Source organism: Eleutherodactylus coqui, chromosome 1, assembly GCF_035609145.1.
Source record: "Eleutherodactylus coqui strain aEleCoq1 chromosome 1, aEleCoq1.hap1, whole genome shotgun sequence".
NCBI classification, from domain to species: Eukaryota; Metazoa; Chordata; class Amphibia; order Anura; family Eleutherodactylidae; genus Eleutherodactylus; species Eleutherodactylus coqui.
In genome coordinates, this window is record NC_089837.1 from 360,471,868 (window position 1) to 360,488,311 (window position 16,444).

Here is a 16,444-nt window from a genome sequence, read left to right on the forward strand (position 1 = left end):
TGGGCTGCGGACACCCATGTCATCGCTAAGCGATGCCGCAGATAATACAAACTAAAAAAAACTGTACTGCACATGACCGCCTGCGTACCTCCGCAGTCATAGGCAATACAGTTGAGTGCTGTACGCAGGGACATCGGCCAAGATCCACAGCAGGCCTCCTGGATACGGAATATAGCCAGCTCATGTGAACCTGACCTTAGGCTGGCTTCACATGCTATTGTTGTGCCAGTTTTTAGTTTCAAAAGGTTTTAATTAAAATAGCATACTCTGGTACAAATGTCTATCATGCATATCATGCAATAGTAATCCCCACGCAGGGGGCTTTAAAGTCATGTTATCACATGCTAAAACAATCACAAATGACTATGCAGTTCTAGTATAAAATATCTCCAATTTTCTCAGATTTAATATAGAAACTATGCCATACTTTGTATTATTAACTTCAACATTAAAACTTATCTTAACCAAATCAAACCACGGTCATCTTATTCCTGAGTAGTTAAGTAATTGCAGCAGGTCTAAGGCAGAATTTATCCATAATCAGCCCACCATGCCATTCTAGGTCGAAAGGAGAGTATGCTGGATTCCCGGGATATCCACCAGCTCTATCCATGGACCCCATACCAACCCATATCTTTCTAACTAGAGATGAGCGAGCATACTTGCTAAGGCAAATTACTTAAGCGAGTATTGCCATTTTCGAGTACATTGCCAAAAGATTCGGGGCCGGCGGGGGTGAGCGGTGAGTTGCGGGAGTGAGCATTGGGGAGCGGGTGGGGGAGAGAGAGAGAGAGATATCTCCCCCCTGTTCCTCCCTGCTCTCCCCCGCCACCTGTCGGCCCTCAAATCTTTTGGCATGAGCGGGCATGTACTCGAAAATGGCAATACTCGCTCGAGTAATTTGCCTTAGCGAGTACGCTCGCTCATCTCTATTTCTAACGTATCTGACCTTATAACATGTAGTCTTTCATACAGTGCGATCTGTGAGGTCCTATAGAGCACATATTGAAAGGATAAGCGTGGTTGTTTCCATCTGGCTACAATATGAACTCTAGCCACCATACAAATATTCTGAATTAGTTCGTGGGCCTGATACCTAACCTTTGGTAGGCGATCTCCTAGGAGAAACGACGAAGGAGATTTCCGAAATGGGCCTATTAAATAACTATTGATTAGCCTATGTACCTGATAGCAGAGCTGGGCTGCCTCTGGACATGTCCACCAAATGTGAAGCTGGGTCCCCTCTCTGGGCACCTCCTCAAACACAGAGGTGACGAAGTTGGGAAGAACTTGTTTAGTCTGACAGGTACCAAATTGGTACGGTGTAAGATTTTTATGGACGTTTCCATCAATGTAAACTGGTGGTTGCCTTTAGAGATTGTTACACAACAGTGGAGCCATGTTTCTTTCAACAGACGAATTCCCAACTCTGTTTCCCATTTCAGCATAAACGGAAGTTTGCCCTCCTCCTTAAGGTTATTTAGACTACTATAAATCAATGACAGTGTTCCTTTCGGCATTGGATCTCACATACAAAGTCTTTCAAACATAGTCATGTCTGGGATTACATGAGGTAGCTTCAGTGAATGTAGGAAATTAAATACTTAATTGACTCAATAATTCTCTGATTCAGGCGGATTAAATTTGGTTTGGAATTGGGCTCCTGTCAGTAGGGAAGAACCCATCATCAACTGATGGAGGTCCGTCACTTCATTATTTTTCCACCACTGAAAGTGAATTAAGTTTAGGCTAGGTGGGAATTTTACACTTGGTATCAGGGGCAGCATCCTGGAAGGCTTTGTAGAGAGGTTGTATTTAAAGCAAATGTTTCTCTATACTTGCAGTGAGTAGTAGGTAAGCAGGCTAGTGTTACATAGATTAGCTACCACATGACTGTTTGACCACATCAAATCTGGGAATGTATGTAGAGTAACTCTAGACACCTCTAAATCCCCCAATAGCGGGCCCCTATTCCCCCTTAAAGTTTCAATTCATTGGACAGTTCTTGCAGCTGTGTAATATTTCATTAGGTTAGGGACAGAAAGACCCCCTTGTCTTTTATGGTAATGCATTATGGTACTTTTAATTCTGGGGATTTAAAAATAAGTCGCTGAAAGTTGGTTATGACAGCCAGGGAGTCCTAAAAAGATACAGTATACGTGGGAGCATAAATCCTCCCCATCCAGGAGAAAAGCGGATCATACCATTTAGTTAACTCCGAAGAAAGCTTTCGTATTAAGGGGGGTAGTTCCATTTATATAGGGTAGACAGGGAAGTGGTCAAGTTGATGCCCAAATAAGGAATATAATGAACTCAATGCTAAAAGCCGAAATTCAAATCAATTCGTTTTATCAAGGAGGGAGGTAAATTTATATAGGTGATATTGAATTTATCGGAGTTTACCTTCAGTCCCCTAAGGCTTGCCCACTTATCTAGCAGATTTGGCAGAGATGTTAATGATTGGGTGAGTGTGAGCAAAAGGTCATCTGCGAATAAGCTTAGTTTATAGTCTTCCAAAGCTGACTCCTTTTATATTGGGGCTTTGTCGAATCGCTATTGCTAAGGCTTCGCCAGCACGAAGAGTCCCAGCGAAAGGAGACACCCTTATCTGGTGCCCTGCCTGAGTGAGATAGGGGTTTCTTTATTAGTGTGTAGTTTTAGAAGTGTGGAGGGAGTGGAGTACAGGAACATAAAGGCTTGTGTAAACGCCCCCCAAAACCTGTTTGTTGAGGTATACAACATAAATATTCCCAAGATAGGGAATCAAATGCCTTTTCTATATCTAAAGCCAAGAGAGTCAAGGGGGTGTTACTATTTTTAGTCAGATCAATAATATTTAAAACTTTTCTTATATTATCCGGGGCTTGTCTTTGTGCGATGACCTGGTCTTTATGGAACAAATCTGGGAGAAATTGATTTAGACGGATCACCAAAATGGATGTAAAAATGTTGTAATCAATATTCAACAAAGAAATCGGCCTATAATTCTTAGGAGAAAGGGGATCTTTGTTAGCTTTAGGGATAAAGGCCCTTGTAGGCGGGACGAATGTCGGGCAAATGATGCCCGACACTCGTCCCCGCACATACTAACTCCCGAGCATCTGCACGTTAGCTTTCAGCGGGGAGGCAGCAGGAGAGTTCTCTCCTCTCCGCCCCCGCCCCTCTCCATTGACATAACACAGGGGCTGTTCAGTACTGAACGTCCGCTATTTAAACTGAACAATGAGCGATCAGCTCATAGTCCATCGTTTATGTTGCATAAACGATAGACGATGAGCTGATCGCTCCTCATTCAATGTAAATAGCGGCCATTCAGTACTGAACGGCCCCTGTGTTATTTTAATGCAGAGGGGCGGGGATGGAGAGGAGAGAACTCTCCTGCTGCTGCCCTGCCCCCCTGCTGACCACTCTGTGAGCGAGCCAGTGATAGTATCTCCCGTGCAGGAGTAAGGGAGCGAGGACACACAGGGACGAGTGTCGGGCATCGTTTGCCCGACATTCATCCTGTGTAAACCCAGCATAAGTGTTAAATTGGAGTTTAGGAATTCTTGGGGCGGGACGTCTCCCTTCATCAACGTTTGCAACATGTTTTGTAGAGGCTGAATCAATAAGTCCTTATATTTTTTATAATAAATAGCTGTAAAGCCATCTGGGCCTGGTGCCATCTCTTCCTCTTTGCATCCATCCATCCATTCATCCATCCCTCTTTCAATCCATCTATCCATCCATTTATTCCTCTTTGCATCCATCCATCCCTCTTTCAATCCATCCATCCATCCCTCTTTCAATCCATCCATCCCTCTTTCCATCTATCCATCCATTCCTCCTTCTATCCATCTATCCATCCCACTTTCAATCCATCCATCCCTTTTGCATCCATCCATCCCTCTTTGTATCCATCCATCCATCCCTCTCTCTTTCGATCCCCCTGCTCAGGTTGCTGTGCTACCAAGTCTGAAAAAGTCTTTTTTTCCGTCCTTTCGTCCGTCTTTCCGTCCTTCTGTCCATCTTTTCATCCTTTTTTCCTTCCTTCCATCTTTCCATCCTTCGGTTCCTTTTTCCGCTCTTCTGTTTTTCTGTTTTTCTGTCCTTTTTTCTGTCCTTCCGTCCTTTTTTATGTCCTTTTTCTCGTCCTTTTTTCTTGTGTTCCTTCCTTCCTTTTTGCAAGACCAAAGCTAGCACTGAAATGAGCTCTCTAAAATGGCCCCTGTGTGGTCATGTGACTGTTTTGGGGCGTTTCTTGTAAGTTATCAGCATTATCAGCTTCCTTGGCTATGTTTTCAGCAGTGCTGAAAACGCAACAGAAAATGCATCAAGAACGCATGTCAACGCTGCTGAAAATGCAGTAAACGCAACTTGAAAAATGCTGCGTTTTTGCAAACCTCTGTGTGAGGGATGGCTCTGTGACCACATGGTGGATTTTTACATGCTAATTCCCTCTCTACAACCATGTGGATTTTGCTGCAGATCCACATGTGGATTTTGCACCGTCAATCGGCAAAATGCACGTATGGAATTTCCAATGTTTTCTCGTGAAGGTCACTTCTTCATGTAGATCTTCGCAGAATCATATTCGAAATTCCACACACGGATTCTGCTACTAAGTGCTCATGCCCACAACCAATGCGGAATACGCCCATGGGAGTTTATCTGTGGGATATCAAACAAGTTTGGTATCGTAGTAATCATACTGACCCATAGAATAAAGTCATTATGTCATTTTTGTTACAGTTTGTGCGTCGTGGAAACAAGACGCACCGAAAGATGACAGCCTTTTTTTTTTCATTATACTCCAATTTAGAATTTTTAAAAAGTTTTTCAGTACATTATATGATACATTAAATAGTACCATTGAAAAATACAACTCGTCCCACAATAAACAAGCCCTCATATAGCAACGTCAATGGATACATAAAGGAGTTATGATTTTTTTAAATGGGGGAGGAAAAAACGAAATTGGAAAAAAAAGGGCCGCGTCATTAAGGGGTTAATGGGGAAAAAAACCGCAGCATAGCCTGTTGATATCAATGAGGTTTTGAATGCAAGAAATTACCGAAGGGATTTGAATGCACATGTAAAACCATGCCCCTTGATTGTGGCAAACCTGCTTGTATTACCCGTAGTTTACTGTGATTTGTTTCTTTGTGGTTGTGATGTGGCTTTGCAACGCCATGCAAAGCCTAAACTTAATCTAAAATTACACGTAAAATTATTTAAGAGCCAAATTAAGCAACTTACTAATGCTGATTTGACATCTTTCATATGTCTATGGAGTTATAATATCAAGTGAAGGCATAGTAAATAGAGATGAGCGGACGTGCTCGTTTAGGACAATTGCTCGATCGAGCATCGCTTTTTTCGAGTAACTGCCTACTCGAGCGAAAAGATTCGGGGGGTGCCGGGATGGAGCTGGGGGTAACACTCTCTCCGCCCCCCCCCCCCCCCCCCACACACACACACACACAACCCCCCGCAACCCCCGGCACCCCCCGAATCTTTTCGTCCGATTAGGCAGTTACTCGAAAAAAGCGATGCTCGATCGAGTAATTATCCTAAACGAGCACGTTCGCTCATCTCTAATAGTAAACTGTTGCATTTTATTTATTAAAAAGTGTCCTTGCTTAGCAGAATCCTGCATTTAGATAGGTTGCAAAAACATATACAGTAACAGATTAAATCAATGTTGAGCTCCAATGAATACATATAATAGAGAATTCCTTAGATTACAGTGTGACCTTGCACAGACAGACACGTTGGATACAGTGTGCATAGACATACAGTAGTGAATCAGCCTATTGTCTCCAGCCCCACCCTTGTGATAATGAATATGAGCACATCCGTTTTTGTCATCACTATGACCAGTCATTGCTAGGAACAAATTGTAGAGTGGATTACATGGGGTTTAAGTTTTCCAGAATCAGCAGGGAAAGGAAGGGGGGCTGTGCCTATTTCACACACTTGTGCTTTGTAAATGAAACATCTTTCCTCCGTGTCATTGCGTTACTCCCTTCTAGGGCTGGAGGGCTGCAATGTGTGAAGAGAACCAGTCCGGCAAGTGTGCGGGGAAACCATTCAAAGTTTACCGCTGCAAAGCTGAGTCATTGTTTTCATGATCGGAGTTCTACAGAACCTAGAAGTGCCCATACAGTCTAGAGTTGAGATAAATTGATGATTTCAACCAAATAGATCATTTGTCAGATGAAATTTAACAATAACTGTTCGTTTTAGCTGACCAATGATGAATATGACTGTCATAGTATGAAAAGAAGTAGGCCATGTTAAAAAATGCTTATCTTATACTTGGCTGAAAGATCTTTGGTTCAAAGAATTTTTTTTTCTGCACAAATGATCTTTCATTGAAAGAATGTTCCCAGAAAGATCTTTCATCCATTGCCTGCTGTCACTGAACATGTATGGCCAGATTGAACAACTTGTGATGGCCAATATGGACTAAAATCTGTATGAACATTCAACAGACTATGGTTTTGTTAGGCTGTGCTGCTGGGACCTGTAGTATATGGTTTCTAGGAGCACATTTCCACAGGTGTGGCATGATTGTGCTGGCTGGGTGTGGTGATCGCCTGCTAGCCAATCCCCCAGGTGTCTGCTCACATATATACCCAGCTCCTGTCAGTGTTTGTTTGGTATCCAGGGTGAGCAGTCATGTTTCCTTCTGTGTTGCAGCTTGCTGTGTGACTGGTGTCCTGTTGTCTGTTTTGTACAGCTTGCGGTGTGACTTGTGTCCTGTTGTCTGTGCTGTTGCTGCTTGCTGTGTGAGCTGTGTCTGGGGCTGCTGGATTATGTGTCTTGTTAGAGTAGGGACTGCAAGACACGAGACCCCCTGATTGTTGGGCTTGCGGCTTAAGTTCATTGGCCAATGCACAAACTAATCCCTCGTATTTTTATAACAGCAATTCCATCTGCTTTAGCGTGCGGGGATGTTTGGTGAGTGTGTTGGTCACTTGTCCTATGTTATGGCTGTCCCCAAGTCCAGTCCGCAGTATGCAGTTCTCTGTCCAATTGGTGTTTCCGTCAGCACGTCCAGTCTGAATTCCATTTTAGGTTTCCTTATTTGTGTTATTCCCGCCCTTTTTGGGCACATTCCTTTTTGGGCACATTCCTTTTTGGGCCTTGTGCTTATTTGCCCACACGAACGTAACAGGTTTGTTCAATAGTTATTCAATTAGCAGCCTACTTTTATCTAATGTGTATGGCCAACTTAAAAGGAACCTAAATCTCAGCTTCCTACACCTCCATAAACTAACTTGTGGGGCTGTTCGGGAAGGTGACAGGGACCTGGGTGCTGTATTTTTTTCATACTCATCTGCTTCCTGTCTCCCGCCCATGAAGTCTGTGCTCCAGCCGAAAATCTGTTTTGTTTTTTTTTCAGAGTCCCATGTGTGCGCTGCCCCATACAGGAGTGTAGCAGAGCACGAGCACAGGACTCTGAAGAGAGTCAGATTTTCGGCCTGTGCGCAGAGTTGACAGACGGGCACCAGGAAGCAGGCGATGATTTTGTTGCGAAACCGGAGGGTCATTTTAAGGGCTCTCACCCACTTGCATTTTTTTAACGCTGTGATATCGCCGCGTTTTTTTTTAACGCAATTGTCAATGGGACTTTCTAATGTTAAAAATGCATCGCACAAAAATCACAAAGCACAAACTTGCGATGCGTTTTTAACAGTCGAAATTGTCCCATTGACAATTGCGTTAAAAAAACGCAGCGATATCGCAGCGTTAAAAAAAATGCAAGTGGATGAGAGCCCTAAGTATACATTTTTTATAATTGGTACATTCAAAAATTACCCAGATAAATTACTAGATAAATACCTGATAGATTCTAAATAAATAACTATATCAGTACTAGTAAACAGTATATAAATAAATCACTATATCAGTACTAATAGACTGTGTAATATTTTCATACATATGATACTATACTTACATACTGTTAGGGGATCGGTTTTAGATCGCCTTTATTGAGGCCAAAGGTCACATGTCTTCTCCATAAAACATTTAGTGGACAGCTTAAAGGGGTTGTCCCGCGCCGAAACGTTTTTTTTTTTTTCAATAGCCCCCCCGTTCGGCGCGAGACAAACCGGATGCAGGGATAAGAAGAAAAAAAACGGGTAGTACTTACCCGAATCCCCGCGCTCCGGTGACTTCTTACTTACCTTGTGAAGATGGCCGCCGGGATCTTCACCCTCGGTGGACCGCAGGTCTTCTGTGCGGTCCATTGCCGATTCCAGCCTCCTGATTGGCTGGAATCCGACACGTGACGGGGCGGAGCTACGAGGAGCCGCTCTCTGGCACGAGCGGCCCCATTCAGAAGACAGAAGACAGGACTGCGCAAGCGCGTCTAATCGGCCGATTAGACGCTGAAGATTAGACGGCACCATGGAGACGGGGACGCCAGCAACGGAACAGGTAAGTGAATAACTTCTGTATGGCTCATAATTAATGCACAATGTACATTACAAAGTGCATTAATATGGCCATACAGAAGTGTATACCCCAACTTGCTTTCGCGGGACAACCCCTTTAAGGCCATGGCTCTTTTTTTTCCCTCCCCCCTTATAAAAAAAATCTCTTTTATTTATCCATCACTGCCGCTGTCTCAGGGCTTGTTTTTGTGGAACATGTTGCATCTTTTAATTGTACTATTTAATGTGCCTTATAATGAGCTGAAAAACTTTTTAAAAATTCTAAGTGGAGTGAAATAGAAAAAAAAAAGAAATTCCGCATCTTGTTTCTATGGTGTACACACTGCAACAAAAATGACATGATAATTTTATTTAGTATTATTGTATTATGTCTCCACCACAAGTGTGGGTGGAGACGTACTGAAGGGTGTATCTTCCCATGTAATGCCCACAAAATTTTTAATTGGTTGCTGCAGGTAGGTCCTTGGCCCTGGCAGCAATGGCGACCCACTTGCTCCCAGGTCTGCCCCACAGCCTCCTGTGACTGCCCCTGCTGGTGCTGTAGTTCTTCTCACTCGTGCCCGTGGCAACTCCTGTGACTGGCCCTGCCGGCAACAGCGAGCCGCTTGCTGTCAGCTGTGCCCTGCCATGTGTGCTCCGTCCCGAGGCATGTGTTAGCCGCTGTGCAGGTCACTGCTCGCTGCCAGCCAACGTGTCTGTTCTGCCGTGGCTCCTCCCTGCTCCGTGCTGTCGGCTGCCTTGCTGCTGTGGTTGCTTACAGGTCCGTGACCCACTCACTGTGTGTTCTCTGCAGGGCTGCAGTCATCCGCTGTGTGTCAGGAGTCACCAGGTGCCACATCCCCCCCATAGCCGCGCTGACAGCTCCATCCCCCACTGACTGTCTGCTCTCTGCAGGGCCACTGTCGTCCACTGTGTGCTGGCTATCACCAGGTGCTGCATGTCTTAATAGCTGCTGTGTGCCCCCAACCACAGTGTGGAGTGACAGCCCCTGACAGACTGAACACCGGAGGAGACAGAAGGGACACCGCATTACTGACTGCCAGGACCTGCGAGGACCAAGGCAGAGACCTAGGCGTTGAGCCAATCACACACACGGGAGGCATGACTGGCTGTCTAGCAGCCGTAATCCTGTCCACACCCACCACTTCCGGTGGCGGCAAGATACAACAATACCACTTTATTCTATGGGTCAATATGATGCCAAACTTATATTGTTTTTTTTTTTTCTGTCGCCATCTTCTGACAGCAATAAGTTTTTTTATTTTTTCATCTACATAGTTGTGTGAGGGCTCATTATGTACGGTACGTCTTGTAGTTTCCATAGGTACCATTTTTTAATACATACGACTTTTTGACCGCTTTTTATTACATTTTTTCTTGAAAACAGGGTGACCAAAAAAGCACAACTCTGGCGTTCTTTATTTTTTTTCTGACAATGTTCATCATGGGGGGTAAATAATGCATTACTTTGATAGATCGAATTTTTATGTTTTGGTTTTTTTTTAATGTTATTACTTATTTTTTTATTAGTAAAACTTTTTAAAACTTATTTTTACTTTTTCTTTTTTAGTCCCCAGAGGAAAAAGAACATGTGATGCTTTGATCGCTCCTGCAGCATTACCTCATACTGCGATCTGATAGGCATTCTATCAAGCCATACTATAGGCACGGCTGATATGCATTCAGCTATGACAGCATTGGGGCCTTTCAGAAGGCTCCTGGCTGCCATGACATCCGCACGGCAACCCCCGATCTCATTGCGTAGGGCCGTATGGGACCCCAGAAAGGCGGCATTTAAAGGGTTAACAGCTCAGATGAGCTACAAGGCTTATCGGAGATGTAGCGGGCGGCTGCAGCATTAAGGGGTTATCTGAGACTTTGTCAGACTTTTATTTAGCACGGTTGCACAACAAAATAAACAAAAAACTTTACTGTCCGGCACTGACTTACATGAAGATTACTCCTTATCACTTCACAGAAGTCCCAGGGTTTTTAGCAACTGTACTTACAGTCTATAGCTCAGAGAGAGCAACATTTTTGTCTCCCTCAGGTGGAGCAACTCTCTATACTTTGAGCTGCTCTGAAATATCAATCTACTGGATTAATTAGCCAGCAGGTGAATACTCCTGTCTTATATTAGTTTTTGCCCCAAAAGAGGCACTAGGTCTTATTTTTCGGGAGGTCTTATTATATTTACCTAGCAGGCTCAGTCCAGGTCCTCCCGCTGCTCTCCAGAGGTCAAGCGCTGTTCTTGCAGTCCACGGCGCTCATACAACAGCACTTCTTGGTTATGGGATTTATAAATCCGGTCTCCAGGAAGCCACGGCTGTGATTGGTTCTTCGACTGCTACATTGATTGGCTGAGCAGTTTTGTCACAAACTACCAATGGAGAAGACACCTGATACTCAGTTTAAGTATAAAATTCAATTAACATGAAAAAATTATGCAATTGTAGAAAAGGAATGCTTAGCCATTAAGTGGTCTCTCGAATCTCTTAAATTCTACTTATTAGGAAGAAAATTTGTTAGTCGCGGCCAGCCAATTCATAAATCACGCCTCTACAACACGATTGCTGTTGATTGGTTTTTTGACCACTGCATTTATTGGCTGAGCAACGGTCAAAGAACCAATCACAGCTGTCACATTATGGAGGCGGGATTTATAAATTATCTGAGCTGCGGCTTCATAAATCCCACCTACACAACACGATGGCTGTTGATTGGCTGAGCAGTGGTTGACGAACCAATCAATGAATCCCGTAACCAGGAAGGGATGTTGAAGAGAAGGGAAAGCCCTGCTTAGAAGCGGGGCTAGCGTCCTGATAAGAATGACCCTGTGGTCTTCCTCTAAGGCCTAGCTAACTTTGACAAAACACAGGACAAAATGCTGTAAAAAGGAAAAGAGCAGAAACAGAGGGCTGTGAACAAGCAAACAAGAGCGAGACAGCAGAACAGGCGAAGGGCTACCTGACAGATAGAGTGCCGAGGCAGGAGCACAACAAACAGATGAACACTGGACAAAAACAGGATGAATGCAGAAGAAGGACCTAAGCTGGGTGTCACAGAGAAACTCACAACAACACTGAGGCAAAGGGGGAAGAATTTCCAGCTCCGCTAAATATGATTGACCATGCCTTACAGCTGAGCTAGAATACCTGGGGAAGGTAACCGTTGATGTGCTGGAAGAAAGTATGTAGAAGTTCAGCTTACAAAGAAAGCATTATGACGCCCATGTCTGCCAAGAACAAAAAGAGAAGAGCAAATCTGAACAGCGGACCTAACACTATGATTGGGTCACCGTTACTAGTGGGGCACCACAGAGGTTAGTTTTAGGCTCTATTCTTTTTAATGTATTTATTAATGACCTGATTACATAGAAAGATTACATAGTAAAATATCAATATTTGCAGATGACACGAATCTATGTTAAGAAATGAACACAAGATTGGACGCAAGGCAGTTGCAAGAGGATCTGGATAAGTTATGGGCTTGGACAGAAAAGTGGCAAATGAGGTTTAACACTGATAATTGAAAAGTGCATATGGGCAGAGGAAATACATGTCACCATTACACACTAAATGGGAAACCACTTGGAAATACTGACATGGAAAAGGACTTGTGGGTTTTAGTTAACCGTCATCTTAACTGGAGCAACCAGTGTCAGGCAGCTGCTGCCAAGGCAAATAGGATCATGGGTTGCATCAAAAGAGGTCTAGGGGCACATGACAACAACAGTGTTCTTCCTCTTTACAAATCACTGGTGAGACTACACATGGAATATTATGTACAGTTTTGGGCACCACTACTCAAAAACAGGGCTTGAGCAGGTACAAAGGCGAGCTACTGAAGTAATAAATGGAACGGGTGAACTACAACACCCAGAGAGGTAAATTGGGATTATTTATTTTAGAAAAAAGACAGCTGGGGGGTGACTTAATAACTATGTATAAACATATCAGGGTACAATATAAGGATCTCTCCCATGATCTGTTTATACCCAGGACTGTGACGGTAACAAAGGGGCATCCCCTACGTCTAGAGGAAAGTTAAACAGTGTAGAGAAGTGTTTAGATGAGCAAAAAGCCATGTGTACCCCAAAATTACACAAATATTGAGTACAGCGTATCGCACAAAGCAAGCCATCACACAGCTCAGTCAATGGGAAATTAAAAATGTTATGGGTCTTAGAATGCAGCACTGCAAAAAAATATTTTAAAGTAAATGGGTTTTTATTGTGTAAACCCTTAAAAAAATAGTAAAAAAAATCAAGTATATATAATATTGCAGTATTGTCCTTATCATACTGACCTGCAGAAAAAGGTTATCCTGTCATTTATACACTAAAAAAAACTATTGATGTGTTTTTTCACTCCGCCCCCTCCCTAGATATATAATAGAGTAACAGTGACGTAATAAATACAATACAACACATTGTGACAAAATATAATCCAAGTTTTAAAATATCAATTTGTTATTTAGATACGGAACATGCCATGATTAAAGAAAGATATTTAGAAGTATGCTACATATGAGCTGCTGTATCTGAGTTCACTGTCTTATAAAAATTGTCCTACAGATATGCTGTATATCCTGCATATACATTTTATTTATGGGGACATCAAAATACCATTTAGAGAAGGGGGTGTATACAGGTATCGACATATAAGGCTATACTGTATAAATGGTAAGAGGAAATTGCACTCAGTTTATATGTACAAACTCTCTATAACCAGGTGGCAAACATCACAGGATATCAAAAGGTGAAGAGTCACCAACTGCCATTCTGCATAACTAACAATGAAGAACTGTACGCTCAGATTATACACGAGGTAAAGGATGAAGGAATGGGGGAAACCTCAGTTACTGTATTAAATCCACTGTACAGGATAATCTCCCATTAATCTCTACATAGAGACACCTAATACCTCGCATGTACAAAATACATAGCAGACAATTTACAATTCGCATCAATATTCCATCCCCATGCGCCTGTGGAATTCCGCAGCTGTAATCCAGACCCATCCAGTTGATCCCAGCGTACCATCTAGCGTATCCTCCGGTCCTCCAACCAATTTCTGAAGAAATATAATCTTAGTAATAGACAAGAGGAGGGCATATTCAATTCCTCTAAATCTTTCATAATTACATGATATGTACCAAGCATAGCCCAGCTCCCCTACTCCCTCATGTGTTTCCCTTCCTGTCCTCTGTCTCCCCACATTTTTTCCGACTCCTCCCATCTTTTTATTTTTGTCTCACTTTTTTTCTTTTTCTTTTCTTTCAGGAGACGTTGCTAATGAAGAAACGGAACTTAACACAAGAAATGTGTTATATAACTTCATTGTCACGTTTGTTGATCTTGTAATTAGAAAAAATTAATAAAAAACAATGTTAACAAATGTCCAATTTCTTTTTACTAATAGAACTTTATTAATGTACAAAATAGCAGAAAATAATGGGAAAAAACTCCCCACGCTGTAGAAACCGCAAAGTAGTCAGCAGCTAACTGTTAGCCGTCAGGTCCCACGGCCAGTTTAAAAGGGTCCGCCATTGTGATGTTGTCATGTCCCATGCATACATGGACGTCCATATACAGAAAGTACTTGATAACTGTCAAGTGTTGGATAGCGGGCTACTTGCTATACCGGAAGATGGGGCGGAAAGGTTTTTAGTGCAGTGCTTATATTTACCTCCTTTTAGATTGTCTCATGTTTTGTTATGTAACAATAAATCGGTTTATTGAATTTTGTCTTTTTTATGACAATCAACAGACAATCAGTCTATAATGCCACAGACGAAACACGTTTATATTACAGTCTCTACCTTCATTACAATCCATAAACACTAAATCCTTCAAAATGGCCTCTCACCACTGCTGACATGTCTATTTTTCGTAAATACTTCTATTTCCCATAAAATCACTATCCAGGCTCATTCTTCTTTAAAACTCCATACTGTTCTTTTTATTTCTCCTGGCAAGCAGTCGTAAGAGAGCTAATTAGTAAGTTATCACGCTTGGACAACGATGGTCCGTAGCGCCAATCTAGGAAGACCACGACCGACAGCATTGTTCCATTCAGTGTAGATGTCAGAGGAGGTACCGTTGCCTATCTGTTGCACCCACGAGCGCCGCGGACAGCTAGGAGGCCTCCGCCATCCAGCAGGGGGCTGTCTCTCGATTTTCTAAGCAATTGCTGCGGTTAGAGCACTGTGGGCTGGGACAGCTTCTGACAAGCGTGAAACATGACCAAAAAGTGCGAGTCGTCTCCTTGTTATTGTTTCTGTGATTGACTCAAGCCCCGTGCAAGCCTGTATCTCGCTGTTACAGAGTCGGTAACAGAGCCAGACACATAGTATGACTTCTGCTGGTTCATCCAAATATGAAACTATCCTTTGTTGTGGAAGGGGACGCCTCTGATGTTGCTGTGGGAGCAGTTTTGTCTCAACGAATCGGAGACAAGATGCAACTGCACCCATGTACATTTCTGTCTCATATTTAGTCACCTGCTGAAAAAACTAATGCATTGGAAATAAGGAACTGATAGCCATTAAAGTTGCCCTCTCTGAATGGAGACAACTTTTGGAAGTTGTCTCCATTCATCCTTTAATAGTCGTTATTAAGTCCACCAAATCAAAAGAGAGTGACAGCATATCCGGCAAACATATTCCAGTGTTATTTTATTCCTCCATTAACGCGATGTTTCAACCCTCTGAGGGTCTTTGTCAAGCATCAAGAGGGTCGAAACGTCGCGTTAATGGAGGAATAAAGTCACACTGAAATATATTTGCCAGATATGCTGTCACTCTCTTTACATTTGGTGGACTTCCTATATGAGTCTTTGGCTCGGACTTTGTTAAGTGACGTGCATTAGAGACCTGAAGGGTCGTTCGTCCGAATATATGCCTTAAGGAGTGCTGCGGATTAACCTTGTTATACAAATCTTTAATAGTCGTTACTGACCAGAAAAATCTAGAATTTATCCGTGCAGCTTAAAGACTATCATCAAGACAAGCATGTTGGGCCTTATTTTTTTCCAGTTTTAATTTTATCCTTTCTTATCAGCCTGGTTCAAGAAATAGGAAGGCCGATGCCTTGCCCACGATCCTTGCTGAACCAGAGAAGTGGTCTAATACAGACTGTACAATTTTGTCCTCCCAAAATTTTCTGGAAATACTCTACTCCAAAGAATTTTTAACAAAGTTCAAAGATGGGTACCAAAATGATTCTTTTCTCAATCATGGAGGTGAACCACTCTTTTAGGAAGGGGTTTTGGATGCAGGAAAATAGACTTTATGTTCCCGATCCTGTTCGACTTAAAGTTCTTATACTGGTCCATGATTCTAAATTTGCAGGCCATCTTGGAGTCAGGAAAACTCTTGAACTACTGCTTCGTTCATTTTGGTGGCCTAATTGTAAGAATGATGTGAAAAAATATGTCACCTCTTGTGTAACGTGTGCATGAAACAAGACATCACGATCTCCTCCGTTAGGACTTCTTTATCCACTTCAAGTCCCATCCAGGCCTAGAGGATCAATATCAATGGATTTTATTGTGGGTCTTTCCCCTTCAAAATCAAAGACTACCATCCTTGTTGCGGTGGACCGACTCACAAAAATGGCCCATTTCATTCCCACCAAAGAGATTCTCACTGCTGAACAAACTGCGGAATTAATGATCAAGGAGATAATTAGACTGCACTGCATTCCGGATAATGTAGTTTCTGATAGAGATGTTCAGTTTACATCAAGGTTTTGGAAAAGCTTCTGTACTGCCTTAGGAATTACTATCAATTTGTATTATGCTTTCCATCCCCAGTCCAATAGCCAGACTTAAGAACCAACCGGACTCTTGAGTAATACTTCTGCTGTTTCATTTCCTACCTCCAGGATGATTGAGGGGACTACTTGACAACAGCAGAATTCGCCTATAATAACGCTACACATAGTTCTACGTCTCAAAGTCCCTTTTTTGCCAAGTCTGGTCTACATTCGGTATTCA